The sequence below is a fragment of the Panthera uncia genome, chromosome B4, assembly GCF_023721935.1.
Source record: "Panthera uncia isolate 11264 chromosome B4, Puncia_PCG_1.0, whole genome shotgun sequence".
Lineage (NCBI taxonomy): Eukaryota > Metazoa > Chordata > Mammalia > Carnivora > Felidae > Panthera > Panthera uncia.
In genome coordinates, this window is record NC_064809.1 from 41,984,983 (window position 1) to 41,999,805 (window position 14,823).

Here is a 14,823-nt window from a genome sequence, read left to right on the forward strand (position 1 = left end):
CTCTCTCTCTGTCAAAAATAAGTGTAAAAGTTTTTTTAATTAAAAAAAAAGATTAAATGGATAATAAGTAAAAAACATCTAACATAGTTCATGTAAATGACTGTTGAGGTTGTCATTTGGTCAGTTGGATCAAGAGACAGGATTCTTTTTTTTTTTTTTTTTTAAGTTTATTTATTTATTTTGAGAGAGACAGAAACAACGAATGTGGGGGAGGGACAGAGAGAGAGGGAGAGAGAGACAATCCCAAGCAGGCTTCTCACTGTCAGCACAGAGCCCTATGTGGGGCTGCAAGATCATGACCTGAGCCGAAACCAAGAGTCAGATGCTTAACGCACTGAGCCACGCAGGCACCCCATCAAGAGATCAAGAGATAGGATTTTTTTTTTTAAGTTTATTTATTTTTGAGACAGAGAGAGACAGAGCATGAACGGGGGAGGGGCAGAGAGAGAGGGAGACACAGAATCCGAAGCAGGCTCCAGGCTCTGAGCCATCAGCCCAGAGCCCGACGCGGGGCTCGAACTCACGGACTGCGAGATCGTGACCTGAGCTGAAGTCGGACACTTAACCGACTGAGCCACCCAGGCGCCCCGAGATAGGATTTTTTTAAAAAAATAAATGTTTATTCATTTTTGGGAGAGTGTGAGTGGGGGAGGGGCAGAGAGAGGGGGACAGAAAATCTGAAACGGGCTCTGTACTGACAGCATTAAGCCTGATGCGGGCCTCAAATTCACGAACTGTGAGATCATGACCTGAGTTGAAGTCGGATGGGCAACCGACTGAGTCACCCAGGAGCCCCAAGAGATAGGATCGTTCAAGAATTTCCCTCCGATTCCTTCATATTCTGATCAAACCCTACTCCAGACATCATTTGTCCCTTTCTCATAGGAAGGACAACTCTTTGGACACCAGACTGGGGGGGACATCGGTACCCTTGAGTATGCAAAATCTTAGAGTCCTTATCACAACCTGCTTTACACTCTAGTTGTTAATATTAACAATTACAATATTTTTTTAATGCTTACAAGGACAATCAGCGGGTTATCTGAATTCTGCTCATTACTCAGTTTTCACAACAACCGTGAAAGGGAGGTGAATCTCTCCTTTCACAGATAAGGAAAATGAGACTTACAGAGGTTCTGTTACACGACCATGTGCGTGGCAGAGATAGCTAGTAGCAGTCAGAATCTGAACCCAGATCTCAAAATTCATGTTCTTAACTGAAACACCAGATTTAAATAATATATATACCTGACGTTGTTTCCCAATTATATTAAGTTCCTTGAAAGGAATCAATTTTGGGGCACCTGGGTGGCTCAGTCGGTTAAGCATTTGACTTTGGCCCAGGTCATGATCTCGGGGTTCGTGAGTTCAAGCTCCGCATCGGGCTCTGTGCTGACAGCTTCAGAGCCTGGCACCTGCTTCGGATTCTGTGTCTCCCTCTCTCTCTGCCCCTTCCCTGCTTGCACTGTGTCTCTATTTTAAAAATAAACATTAGGGGCGCCTGGATGGCGCAGTCGGTTAAGCGTCCGACTTCAGCCAGGTCACGATCTCGCAGTCCGTGAGTTCGAGCCCCGCGTCAGGCTCTGGGCTGATGGCTCGGAGCCTGGAGCCTGTTTCCGATTCTGTGTCTCCCTCTCTCTCTGCCCCTCCCCCGTTCATGCTCTGTCTCTCTCTGTCCCAAAAATAAATAAAAAAAAACGTTGAAAAGAAAAAATAAATAAATAAATAAATAAACATTAAAAAAATTAAAAAGCAAAGGAATCAATATTTTTGTTCGCCTCAGTATGTCCATAACGTTTAGCACAATACCTTGAACAAAGCAAATAATAAATCATGGGCAATATCTATTAATCCTTTAGAGGTTGTTATATTTGTGCAAAGAAGTACAGATCCAGGTATATGAATTCAGGTTTCATGAGGGATGCATTTGAACGTCATCAGAATAGACCACTACAAAATATGCCACTTTGGCCTAAGAATTATTTTGAGCTGATGGCCGTTTAGAAACAGCTGATGCAGAGTGCCTGGGTGGCTCAGTTGGTTAGGTGTCCCAGTCTTGATTTTGGCTCAGGTCATGATCTCATGTTTGTCAGGTTGAGCCCTGAGTCGGGCTCTGCATTGGCAGCATGAAGCCTGCTTGGGAATCTCTCAATCTCAATCTCAATCTCTCTCTTTCCCTCTCTCTCTCTGTAAACAAACTTAAAATAAGAAGGAAAGAAACAGCAGATGCCAGAAAAGCTCTCTATCCTTCCCCTCTCCCTATCTGCCTAAAATTAGGGCATCAATTTCCCTTTGTGAAGGTGTCCTCCTCCCCTCTCCCATACCAGGAAAAGGACAACAGACTTTTAATCACTGGACACCGTAAGAGGGGTACAGCACCGAGATGGGTCTGCACAAACAAACCTGACTAAAGTAACCCTTATTCGCCATTAGTTTCCCCCATACGTTTACCTTCTCACAATTTACCACTCCTAGAAACTCAAGCCCTTTTTTTCCTTTGTTTTATCCTTTCTTCACAAATTAATCGCCCTTTGGGGCATCTGGGTGGCTCCCTCGGTGAAGCATCCGACTTCCTCTCAGGTCTTGATCTCACTGTTCCTGAGTTCGAGCCCTGCGTCGGGCTCTGTGCTGACAGCTTGGACGGAGCCTGGAGCCTGCTTCGGATTCTGTGTCTCCCTCTCTCTCTGCCCCTCTCCCGTTCATGCTCTGTCTCTCTCTGTCTCAAAAATAAATAAACGTTAAAAAAAATTAAAAAAAAAAAGTTAAAAAATGAGACTACCTTGGTGATAGATAGTAAAATAATCACCTTTGCCAAGACTCTCAAGCTGTTAGGCGACAGAAGCCATAGCCGCTTAGGACCACTGTTGTTGCTTTCTCTACTTGAGTTATCATTGCAAATCGTTCTCAGTACAAAAATGAAAGAACCATGAGTAATCACGTGACATCGTAGTTGGTGGCTTCAAAAAACTTAAACTTCTCTTGTTTTTAAACACTTTTTTTAATGTTTTTTATTTATTTCTGAGACAGAGAGAGACAGAGCATGAGCAGGGGAGGGGCAGAGAGAGAGGGAGACACAGAATCTGAAACAGGCTCCGGGCTCTGAGCTGTCAGCACAGAGCCGGACGCGGGGCTCGAACTCACAGACTGTGAGATCGTGACCTGAGCCGAAGTCGGACGCTTAACCTGCTGAGCCACCCAGGCGCCCCAAAACTTCTCTTTACTTACAGTTTAAACCTTTTGGGAAAATGGTTGAATCTAGCATAAAGTGGAGAATTACTAAAGCTAAACACACCTAGATACTTCTTAGGGGCAACACTTTCAAATGTCCCACGAACAGTCTTGATGCTAGAATCCACCAGTCTTGCTTTTCCATTCCATAATTCTGGTTTATGTGCAGAAAGCTCATTTGCGGTCGAATAATCGATTTCTAACCCTAACCATCGTCTTGTAAATATATGATGTTGCTGTCAGTTCAGCGTAAATGTATTGCGACAAACCAAAAACATCAAACGTGTCTATTCAATTGATCATAGATCATCTTTCTATGGGAATTATAGCTTATCTTTAGTTAACAAGTGTCCATAGGAGAAATGTATGTTTCCTGTGTGTGTGTGTGTGTGTGTGTGTATTAATGGATGTGCATACGGATGGTTGGAAAGGCAGAAAGAAAAAATTTGAAAGATAGAAAAAGACAACTATAAAATTACAAGGCTTAGATAAGAAGTCATCAAAAGCACAGGTTTTTAACCATTTTGTCGCCACATTATGAATGAGGTGACATTTTCACATGCCATCCCTACCCTGACTTATCTCTATAAAGGGACCCAGGAATATGCCCAATTCTGGCATTAGACATTAATGTACCCACCTAAGAAAATACAGGGGCAGGGGCACCTGGGTGGCTCAGTCAATTAAGCATCTGACTCTGGTTTTGGCTCAGGTCATGATCTCACGGTTTTGTGAGTTTGAGCCTTGCATTGGGCTCTGCATGGGCAGCACGAAGCCTGCTTGGGATTCTCTCTTTCTCCTGCTCTCTCTCTGTCCCTCCCCCCACCTGCACTGTCTCTGTCTCTCCCAAACTAAATAAATAAACTTAAAAAAAAAAAAGAAAGAGAAAAAGAAAACACAGGGGCAAAAAAGCAAAAAAGAAAAAAAGGGAAAGAGAAGGAAAAAAGAAAAAAGAAAATACAAGAGTGCCTAGCTGGCTCAGCTGTAGAGTGTGTGACTCTTGAACTTGGGGTTTTGAATTAGAGCCCCATGTTGGATGTAGGGATTACTTTAAAAAATAAAATAAAATTGTAAAAAAGGAGGAAAAGAAAATAGAGACAACTTCTTTAGGTAGCAATTTTGCTATAGTTACTGAAATACCAAACATACGTGTATTTTGACCTACCAGTGACACTTTTAAAAAAAAATTTTTTTTAACGTTTATTTATTTTTGAGACAGAGAGAGAGCATGAATGGGGGAGCGGCAGAGAGAGGGAGACACAGAATCTGAAACAGGCTCCAGGCTCTGAGCTGTCAGCACAGAGCCCGATGCAGGGCTCGAACTCACGGACCATGAGATCATGATCTGAGCCGAAGTCGGACGCTTAACCGACCAAGCCACCCAGGCGCCCCTACCAGTGACACTTTAAGGAACTTCTTTTATAGTTATGATTGCATTTGTGTGCACTGATACACGTTTAAGGATATTGTGATTATACAATGGTACAAATAACAAAAATGTTCATCAGTGTGTCTATATTGTATAATAACAAAAATGTCCATTCAATATCTCTACACAAGGGAATACTGTGCAATTGTTAAAAAAGAATATGGCAGCTCTACATATTCTCTTACAGGATAATCGCTAAAGTCTATTCTTATGTCAAAAAGCTTGGAGGTGGGGCACCTGGGTGGCTCAGTCAGTTAAGCGTCTGATCTCGGCTCGGGTCATGATCTCACAGTTTGTGGGTTCGAGCCCCGCATCAGGCTCTGTGATGACAGCTAGGAGCCTGGAGTCTGCTTTGGATTTTGTGTCTCCTTCTCTCTCTGTCCCTCTCCCACTCGTGCTCTGTCTCTGTCTCTGTCTCTCAAAAAAATAAATAAACATTAAAAAAGAAAAAGCTTGGAGGCACTTACGTTTTCTTTCTTTTTCTTATATCCTACATCTGTTATGTCAGTAAATTTGGTTGGCTTTAGCTTCAAAATATATTCAGGGGCACCTGGCTGGCTCAGTCAGTAGAGAAAATGACTGTTGACCTTGAAGTCATAAGTTGAAGCCCCACATTTGGGTGTAGAGCTTACTTTTAAAAAAGTACACACACACACACACACACACACACACACACTTTTTAATATCTATATCTTCAATATCTGACCACTTCTCATCATTTCTACTGTTATCACTCTGGTCTATTGCAAATGCCTCCTAACGGATCTACCAGCTTCTATCCTTGTTTCCCATGCCTATTCTCTTTAAAACATTTTTTTTTAATATTTATTTATTTTTGAAAGAGAGAGACAGAATGTGAGCAGGGGAGGGCAGAGAGAGAGGGAGACACAGAATCCGAAGCAGGCTCCAGGCTGCCAGCACAGAGCCCCATTCGGAGGTTGAAATCACAAATTGTGGGATCATGACTTGAGCCCAAGTCGGATGCTTAACCAACTGAGCCACTCAGGCTCCCCTCTCATGCCTATTCTTAATACAAACAGCCAGGGTGATCCTGTTAAAAAGGTAAATCAGATCACATTACTCCTCTACTCAAATTCTCCCAATATTTCTCCATCAGAGTAAAAGCCAGAGTCAGATCTAATAATCTTTATTCCATTCCTCCCTCCCTCCTCCTCCCTCCCTGGCGCTCTCACACTTCTTTATCCCTCGTCTCCCGTTCCTCACCTCTGGTCTCCTTCTGGTCCACACACACTATGCTTGCTGTTCCGGTAGGGGAGGAAAGTGTTCTCTTTGACCCTCGTAGGGTCTCTGGCTGTGTCTGAAAGCCAAACTGACAAAGACAGAGTAACAAAGGAGAAGCATATAAATGTTCTGAATATAATTTTGATTATATATTATATATATATATTATATATATATTATAAATGTTCATATATATTATAAATGTTCTGATATAATTTTGACAAGGGAGCCTTCATAAGGAAACGAAGACCCAAAGGAATGGTTACCCCTGAGGATTTTTATGCCAGGTGGGATGACAAGCTGACGGTCGAGGAGAAATATGATATGTCTGAGAGTATGATGTAATTGTAGTAAACTGGAGGGAACTCAGTAAGTCCTGTTCAGATTCCTCACAGCATCCCTTTGTCTTTGGAGATAGGGGTGTTCCTTTCCTTCAGGTATAGGGAAGGTGCCTCTGCCATGAGGCTTCTAAGACCTATTTCAAGGAAGAAGGCTCAGGAGAAGGTCAGAATGACATTCTTGTTTCTCTGGTTCTAACTCCTTCAGCTGAAAATAATCAATATGCCAAGGCGCCCTATTTTGGGGTAGTGCGCCCTGAACCCCATCGTTCTTCTAACACACTGGCGCATAATCCTTGTGCCTGGAGCCCATATACGCATGACTGCCTCTGTCACTCCCTCCGGATCCCTTCTTAATGGCCATCTTGCCTATGAGGTATTCCCTCACAACTCTCCTTACATTCTAAGCCCCGCCCCCTAATTTTCCCGACCCCTTTCCATGAAGAGTGTTTTCTCCGTTGCCCTAGTCATCATATGACATTCTACAGATTGTGGATTTTACTCCTTTGTTGATCGCTCTTCTCCCCCACGAGAATGCAAGTTCCACGAGGGTAAGAATTTTTGTCCATTTTGTCTATCAATGGATGTCCGTGACAGAAGGAAATGGCTGTAAGTGGCTGTCTCATAGTAGGCCCTCAAACTGGTTTTGGTGCATACTGAATATGTGGATGAATTAGAGGTCAGTATGAACTAAAGAGAGCCGTCAAGGATAATTCTAAGGTGTGTTGCCTACATAAGTGGGATTGCCATTTTCTCAGCTGGGAAGGCTAAGCCAAGCAGATTTGCTGTAATGATTGGTCGTCTGTCACACACGCCTCTAGAATGCAGTCAGGAAGGAGACTCAGGGGCGCCTCAGTTGGCTAAGCATTTGACTTCGGCTCAGGTCATGATCTCACAGTTCATGAATTCCAACCCCGCGTTGGGTTCTCTGCTGTCAGCGTAGAGCCTGCTTCAGATCCTCTGTCCTCCTCTCTCTTTGCCTCTCCCTCGCTAGCGCTCTTTCTCTCAAAAATAAATAAAACTTTAAAAAAAACAAAAAAGAAGGAAACTCAGGCAGAGTGCTTTGACAGGGAGATCTATCTCCCCTATTCTGGTAACTCTAACAATTTCTTTACTCAGATTTATAGATGCAAATGCTCCCTGTCTGGGTGGTGGAAAAGATAATCCTTTTTTTTTTTTTTTAAGGTTTTATTTATTGAAGTAATCTCTATACCCAGTATGGGGCTCGAACTCATGACCCCCGAGATCAAGAGTCACTCGCTCCACTGACTGAGCCAGCCAGGTGCTCCTAGAAAAGATAATCAATCCTTAAGGTTACGGTTGGTGGTTCAGTAGGATATCAAGCAGTTTTGTATCCAACCCAGCAATCTTTTCTAGCATTCCTGTATTAAATTGACTGTAAACATCGAGCATCTCAAATGCACTTTGAGCTGATTTTAATGTCTCAGTGGTTCTCTCATTACTTAACAAGTTATAGAAAACGTTTGACACGTGTTCATTTTATATTTGCATGAGAGTTATGATTCTACCTTTTTGAAAATTATCCTTTACTATCATTTTCACAGACCTGCAAAGCCACCACTCAAAATGATTCCTGGGCACTTTATTCACCGATTAGCCCAAGCACGTGATACAATAGATTCTCTTGTTGTTAGCAGACAAAGAGGTAATGAAGTTGGCAGTTGGCTGGACTCCAGGCAGCAGAAAAGGTCTACCGTTAGCCACCGCATTTGACATACTGGTTAGTGGGTGTTAGTTCTCTACTGCTGCTGTAACAATTTACCACAACTTAGTGGTTTAAAGCAACACAAATTTATTACCTCCCAGTTCTATAGATCAAAGTGTGATATGCATCTCACTGGGTGAAAACGGAGGTGTCATAGGGCTGTCTTTTCTGTTGGCTGTGGAAGAAAATCCATTGCCTTGTTTTTTCCCCAACTTCTAGAGGCTTCCTGCATTGCTCAGTTCACGGTCCCCCTTCCATCTTCAGAGCCAGCAATGGCAGGATGAGTCCTCTGTCTGTTCTGCCTGTCTCTTCTACCTCCCGCTTACACGTTTAAAGACCCTTGTTATTTGGCTCATTCAGATAATAGAGAACATTCAGATAATAGAGAATGATCTCCTTATTGTTAGGTCAACTGATTAGCAAGTTTAATTCCATCTGCAACTTTAATGTCCTTTTGCCATAGCATAACACATTCACAGGTGTCACGGACGAGGACATCTCTGGGATCATTATCTGCTTATCATTGGGAGAAGGGAGAAAACAATTTAGGGAAATAATACATACATCTCTCTTCTTTATTTTTTTGCTGAGACATCTCCCCAGTATCTTTGTGGATCAGAGCTGTATCCCTGGTTAACAAAGGCAAAGCAGGTCTTCCACTATATGTATTTACAGTAGCAAATGCCAAGTATCTTCATGCAAACGTTTATGTGTGTTAAGCATTTTATTTATTTATAACATACATGTATTTTAATTTAAATCTTAGCTAACATACAGTGCAATAATGGTTTCAGGAGTAGAATTCAGTGATTCATCACTTACATACGACACGCTAAGCATTTTATTTATTTATTTATTTATTTATTTAATGTTTATTCATTTATTGAGAGACAGAGAGAGACAGAGCATGAGCGGGGAAGGGTCAGAGAGAGGGAGACACAGAATCTGAAACAGGCTCCAGGCTCTGAGCTGTCAGCACAGAGCCCGACGTGGGGCTCGAACTCACAAACTGCGAGATCCTGACCTGAGGTGAAGTTGGACGCTCAACCGACTGAGCCACCCAGGCGTCCCACGCTAAGTGTTTTAAATAGATCTTTTGCACTACTTTATTTTCGTGTAAAAGATGTGATGAAGTCAGACAGACCTGAATTTAAATTCCATATACATATACATATACATATACATATATATATATATACTTTTTTTTAACATTTATTTATTTTTTGAGAGACAGAGAGAGACAGAGCATGAGCAGAGGAGGTGCAGAGAGAGGGAGACACAGAATCGGAAGCAGGTTCCAGGCTCTGAGCCGTCAGCCCAGAGCCCGCTGACGTGGGGCTTGGACCCACGAACTGTGAGATCGTGACCTGAGCTGAAGTTGGCCGCTTAACCAACTGAGCCACCCAGGCGCCCCTGAATTTAAATTCTAACTCTATTACCTACTATCTTTATGAACATTGAGCAATTTTCCTCACCTTCCTGAGCATTAATTTCCTCACCTGCCAGTTAAAGATTAATAGGAGGTAGCAAAAAAAGGTTTTTGAGAGGGTTGGACACAATAATGTATATGAAGCCATGAACAGAGGCTCTGGAGTATATTTTATTTTATTTTATTTTATTTTATTTTATTTTATTTATTTTATTTATTACTTTTTTTTAATCCCCTGCCCCTTCTAAGTATATTTTAAATCACTTTTTCCTTTTAGACTTCTTCCCAGGGGGATTAGCTCTCTTGGCGTAGGGTACATAACCCCAAAAGGAAATAAATCTAGTGCTTATTGTCAACATGGATTTGTACCCAAATCCTAGAAAAGTAGACCAAAAGGCACACTGGAAGCCCCAAAGGAAGTAATTTTTTTTTAAGTAATCTGTACACCCAACTTGGGGCTCTAACTCACAACCCTGAGATCAAGAGTCACAAGCTCTTCTGACTGAGCAGCCAGGCAGCCCCCCAAGGAGGTAAATCTTGTACATAAGGAAGGGAATACTGTTTCCATATAAAATGTTAGTAATAAAGGGGATCAGAATATGCCACCACAAAATATACCACGTTGGCATAAAGATTATTTGGAGCTGAAGGCAATTGAGAATCAACAGATGCCCTACAAGTTTTCCGCCTAAGATCCCCTCTGCACCCAAATTTATCATTCCTGAAAGGCCAAACCCTCTTTCATTTATTTATTACAAATTTTTTTTTAATGTTTATTTATTTTTGAGAGAGGGAGAGACAGAGCGTGAGCTGGGGAGGGGCAGAGAGAGAGGGAGACAGAGGATCCAAAGCGTGCTCTGTGCTAACAGCAGAGAGCCCGATGCGGGGCTCAAACCCATGAACCAACCGGGAGATCATGACCTGAGCTGAAGTCAGGTAGGTTCTTAACCGACTGAGCCACCCAGTCACCCCTCTTTCATTTAAGAAGGGTGTAGAAGCTCCTGAGTCTAACAGCTCCTTTGAGTTTTACTTCTTTTCTGTGAACTCTCATACAAATAAATATTAATAAAACTTTGTGCCTCTCCTCCTGTTTATCTTTTGTTGGTTTAATTCATGGACCCCCATTAAGAGAGTAAACATTTTTCCTCCTCAACAATAAATTCATTAAAGTCATTAGCATATAAACTCAATAACTCAATCGTGAGTTAATAAAGATGTGATGTATGCTGAATAAAAAAAATAGTGATTTAGAGGCATCTGATGATGGCAAAAATATGCTGGAAACTAATAATAATAGATCATACTCTGTGCCTGACATCATATGAAATAATTTATAAATGTTGCATTCATTTCCAACAACTACTGACTGCTATCCCTATTTTACAAAAAGAAAGTCAAGGCTGAGAGAAGGTACAATATTTGAGCTCAACTGCACGCTAATCATCTAAACTGGTGACTTTTATGTTATTGCCCACTCTATGCTACTCAAGGATGTGGGGGGGGGAAGGTGTATCCATTTCTTCTGATGGAAATGTTGGACGGAATACTGAGCAGAACCAATCAATATGGTAATTTTAAATTTGTACTCTAAAGAAAGGAAGTAGGGTGGGTGTACTAGAGGAAAAAGTTTTCTTTAACCCTTTTAGGGGCCCTTGGCTGAGCCTAAAAATTAAATCGACAAAGACAGATTAACAGAAGAGCATACAAGTTGTTTAAAAATGATCAGAGGAGGGGCGCCTGGGTGGCTCAGTCGGTTGGGCGTCCGACTTCAGCTCAGGTCACGATCTCACGGTCCGTGAGTTTGAGCCCCACGTCGGGCTCTGGGCTGTTGGCTCAGAGCCTGGAGCCTGTTTCAGATTCTGTGTCTCCCTCTCTCTCTGCCCCTCCCCCGTTCATGCTCTGTCTTTCTCTGTCTCAGAAATAAATATACGTTAAAAAAAAATTAAAAAAAAAATAAATAAAAATGATCAGAGGGGGCTCCTGGGTGGTGGCTCAGTCGGTTGAATGTCTGACTTCGGCTCGGGTCATGATCTCACAGTTCATGGGTTCGAGCTCCGTGTCGGGCTTTGGGCTGACAGCCTGGAAGAGCCTGCTTTGGGTTCTGTGTCTTCTTCTCTCTCTGCCCCTCCCCAACTTGCACTCTGTCTTTCTGTCTCCCCAAAATAAACATTTAAAAAATTAAAAAAAAAAGATTAAAAAAGACAATTTAGGTGATACAAACAGACTTTAACACTTTGCGAAGTGGACAGAGAACTGCAAAATGGGGGCAGAAGGCAGCAAGATTTTAGAGGATAAAGAAGAAAAGAACAAGGAAGTAAGTATAGAGCCCAGAGTTGGTTTGGTGTTTGGGGATTGGCTGATTGGATATCCTGAGTTTTTGGCCTAGTGAAGCATTTACAGGGACATGAAATTTACCTAAATTTCAATCTGCTGACCCAACATCCCGGGCAGAAGAGACTCCATCTTGCCTGGAGATTTCTTTCAACAAAATTTATTTCTTTAATATAATTTCAATGTGACACGGGAGCCTTCATCAGAAAATGAAGATCTAAGGAAATAGAACAGTGTCTTTATGCTAGATTTGATCAAGAGTGAACAGTTGTAGAGGAATAGCATAAGGAGTGTGAGGTAATTGTTATAACTTGGGAGAAATTTTTTTAATGTTTTATTTATTTTTGAGACAGAGAGAGAGACAGAGCACGAGTAGGGGAGGGGCAGAGAGAGAGGGAGACACAGAATCAGAAGCAGGCTCCAGGCTCCGTGCTGTCAGCACAGAGCCCGACGCGGGGCTCGAACTCACGAACTGTGAGATCATGACCTGAGCCGAAGTCGGATGCTCAACCGACTGAGCCACCCAGGCGTCCCCAACTTGGGAGAAATTTAACAAGGCTTGTTCTTGGTGTCCTTTGTCCTCAGACAAGGATGCTCCTTTTGGCCCAGGGCACCTCTCACATGAGGGTTTTACCACCTGTTTTAGAGAAGGAAGAGGGAAGGAGGAGTTTAGAATGACTTTCCTGCTTCCTCCATTTTTCTCAAACTCCTTCCATTTGAAAACTCAGTGTATCAAGGTGCAATATTTTGGGGCAGTGTGGGTACTGGTGGTGAGGAATAAGAGATATTTTTATCTTTTAATTTCGTATATTTTTTTCAGTTGGGAGAAGGGCAACCATCTAGGAAATTAATTCAGTTAACCAATATTTATCGGACATCTTCTTTTTGGTAGGGATTATGAAATGTCCCTCTTCTACATTCAACTTTCAGCCTCCAGTTTTCTCCAATTAAAGCTGAGGAGCTTGGATAATTTTATTTTATTTATTTAAAAACAATTTTTTTTAACGTTTTATTTATGAGACAGGGAGAGACAGAGCATGAACGGGGGAGGGGCAGAGAGAGAGGGAGACACAGAATCTGAAACGGGCTCCAGGCTCTGAGAGGTCAGCACAGAGCCCGACGCGGGGCTCGAACTCACGAACAGTGAGATCGTGACCTGAGCCGAAGTCGGACGCTTAACCGACTGAGCCACCCAGGTGCCCCGCTTGGGTAATTATAAAGTTCTTTTTCGTTTTATAAATCTAAGAGTCCATAAATTCTTTTAACCTTCATTTCATCTTCTCCCCATTCGACTGTACTTATTGTTGTTTTTTGGCTGTAGGTCACCAAGGACCATTTATTTTTTCACTTAGTAACACTTCCTGCAGGTTAAAAAGTCACATGCGACATGGTAAAAGCCTTCCTCTCTGCCTTATGATCTTTTTTTTTTTCCTTTTCAAAATTTCACTTAAATTCTACTTAGTTAACCTGTAATGTAATACTGGTTTCAGGAGTAGAATTTAGTGATTCATCACTTACGTAGAACACCCAGTGCTCAACACCAGTGCCCTCCTTCATAGGCAGCACCCATCTAGCCCATCTGCCCCCCCCTTTCCTCCCATCAACCCTCACCTCCCAACTAGACCTTAAAGTGGCATATAGAATGGTGGCGGGCTGGGGTGGGGGGGTGTGTGTGATGTGTATATGGTGGTTCACATCTGCAAGTGGTGGTGTTTAGAGTAAAAGTTACGATTCCCTTTTCCCCCTACTTCCTCCAGTCCACGTTTGCATAGAAGCTGAGCGCACGGGCTTCCTTGCCTGGTGGCTTGTAAATAGATACATTCCAATGAGGCTAACACCTCCAGGGTTAAGGGCCTTCTCTTCCTCCACAATTCATGGCGCAAAGCTGGGTTTAGAAGGGTTGGAGGATGCTTAGTCTCTGTTCAGTTGATATGCAAAATTAAATCGGCCTGCCTACTATTCTGTTGGCTTTAAGTTGTTGCCAAAGAGGTGAGTGAGTGCCTTTCACAACCTGATCTTCCTTATTTAGGTGAGTTTTCAGGGGGGGAGGGCGTCTGCTTCGACCCGACAGATAGAACGCATTTCCTTTTCACCTGTTTAGGCTAATGACTTGCAGTGTTATGCAGAGTAAAGAAATTACTCAGCCTCTATTCAGGAGAACTGTTTGGTTTGAAAAAGAAAACACTAATTCCAGCAGAATCATTAAATGAAAATGAGAAAGCTTAGCAAAATAATAAAATAAAAAAAAAAAAAGAAGAGCCCGTTAAGGATTTTCTAGGGATTAACAGATTGTTTTGCTCCCTTTAGGTAGAGACAAATTCTTCAGTACCGTTTCCCAAGTGGACTTAGTCCGTGCGAATGGTTTTCATATGGATGGAGGTTTTCCTTAATACCTCACTTTATCATTAATACATTTCTTTTTTTTTTTTTTTAACCCTGAAATTTCCTTTGGAACATTGCTTAGACCCGCGCCTCGGGAAGACTGGTCCGTCTCAGAGGGAAATGAAGTTGAAAACAATTGTTGTGAAATATGGGGTACAAGCCTTCACATCAGAAGATGAAACTTTGGGCTCATAATCAATAACACATGGGCTGCGCTAGAGTATTCCCAGGCTAGATTTATAGCATTCCCCCAAATTACACATCATCACTACCTTATTCCCTAAGATCTTCGAAATGCGTAACTTTTAGGAGATGTAGGGGCTGGTGACCAGGAATACAAAAAATCTTTAGAGGCGGAATGCATCAATAAGCAGTAGGGGTGATTCTGTTTCACCTCCACTGGTGAAAATACTTGGGATATATCACAGGCCTTCTTTAGACACTTAACGGCACCGGTTCTCCCACGGAACCCACGGGAGCACTTGAGTAATGTTTCTTGACCCGAACGTCGTATCAGCTGAAAATTGTCCACGGATACCACTTTTTCATTGGTGCCAGGAGACTCCGTTCAGGCTCAATATATCCACTGTTAAGCCTCCGCAAGAAAGCTTTAAACTTCTTTGACGTGCCAACAATCTAAGTTTGAATTAAATGACTAATGCTTTACCTAGTTTCTACCACTAGCGCTCTGCCAGCATCTTTTCAATTCATCCTCAGC

General features: G+C 42.3%; 1 long non-coding RNA gene across 2 annotated transcripts; it reads right to left on the reverse strand.

Annotated features, from left to right (window-relative positions):
- Nucleotides 1-1,835: 1,835 nt before the first annotated feature.
- On the reverse strand, nucleotides 1,836-8,595 carry LOC125920087 (uncharacterized). 2 transcript variants are annotated; one of them, XR_007456944.1, is made up of 5 exons: nucleotides 8,528-8,595; nucleotides 7,134-7,258; nucleotides 5,882-5,987; nucleotides 2,807-2,903; nucleotides 1,836-2,716 (listed from the first exon to the last, which is right to left on the reverse strand). It is a non-coding gene; the product is annotated as an uncharacterized LOC125920087 (long non-coding RNA). The 2 variants fall into 2 exon arrangements; XR_007456945.1 differs by lacking the exon at nucleotides 7,134-7,258 and having other exon boundaries at nucleotides 1,837-2,716.
- Nucleotides 8,596-14,823: the final 6,228 nt, after the last annotated feature.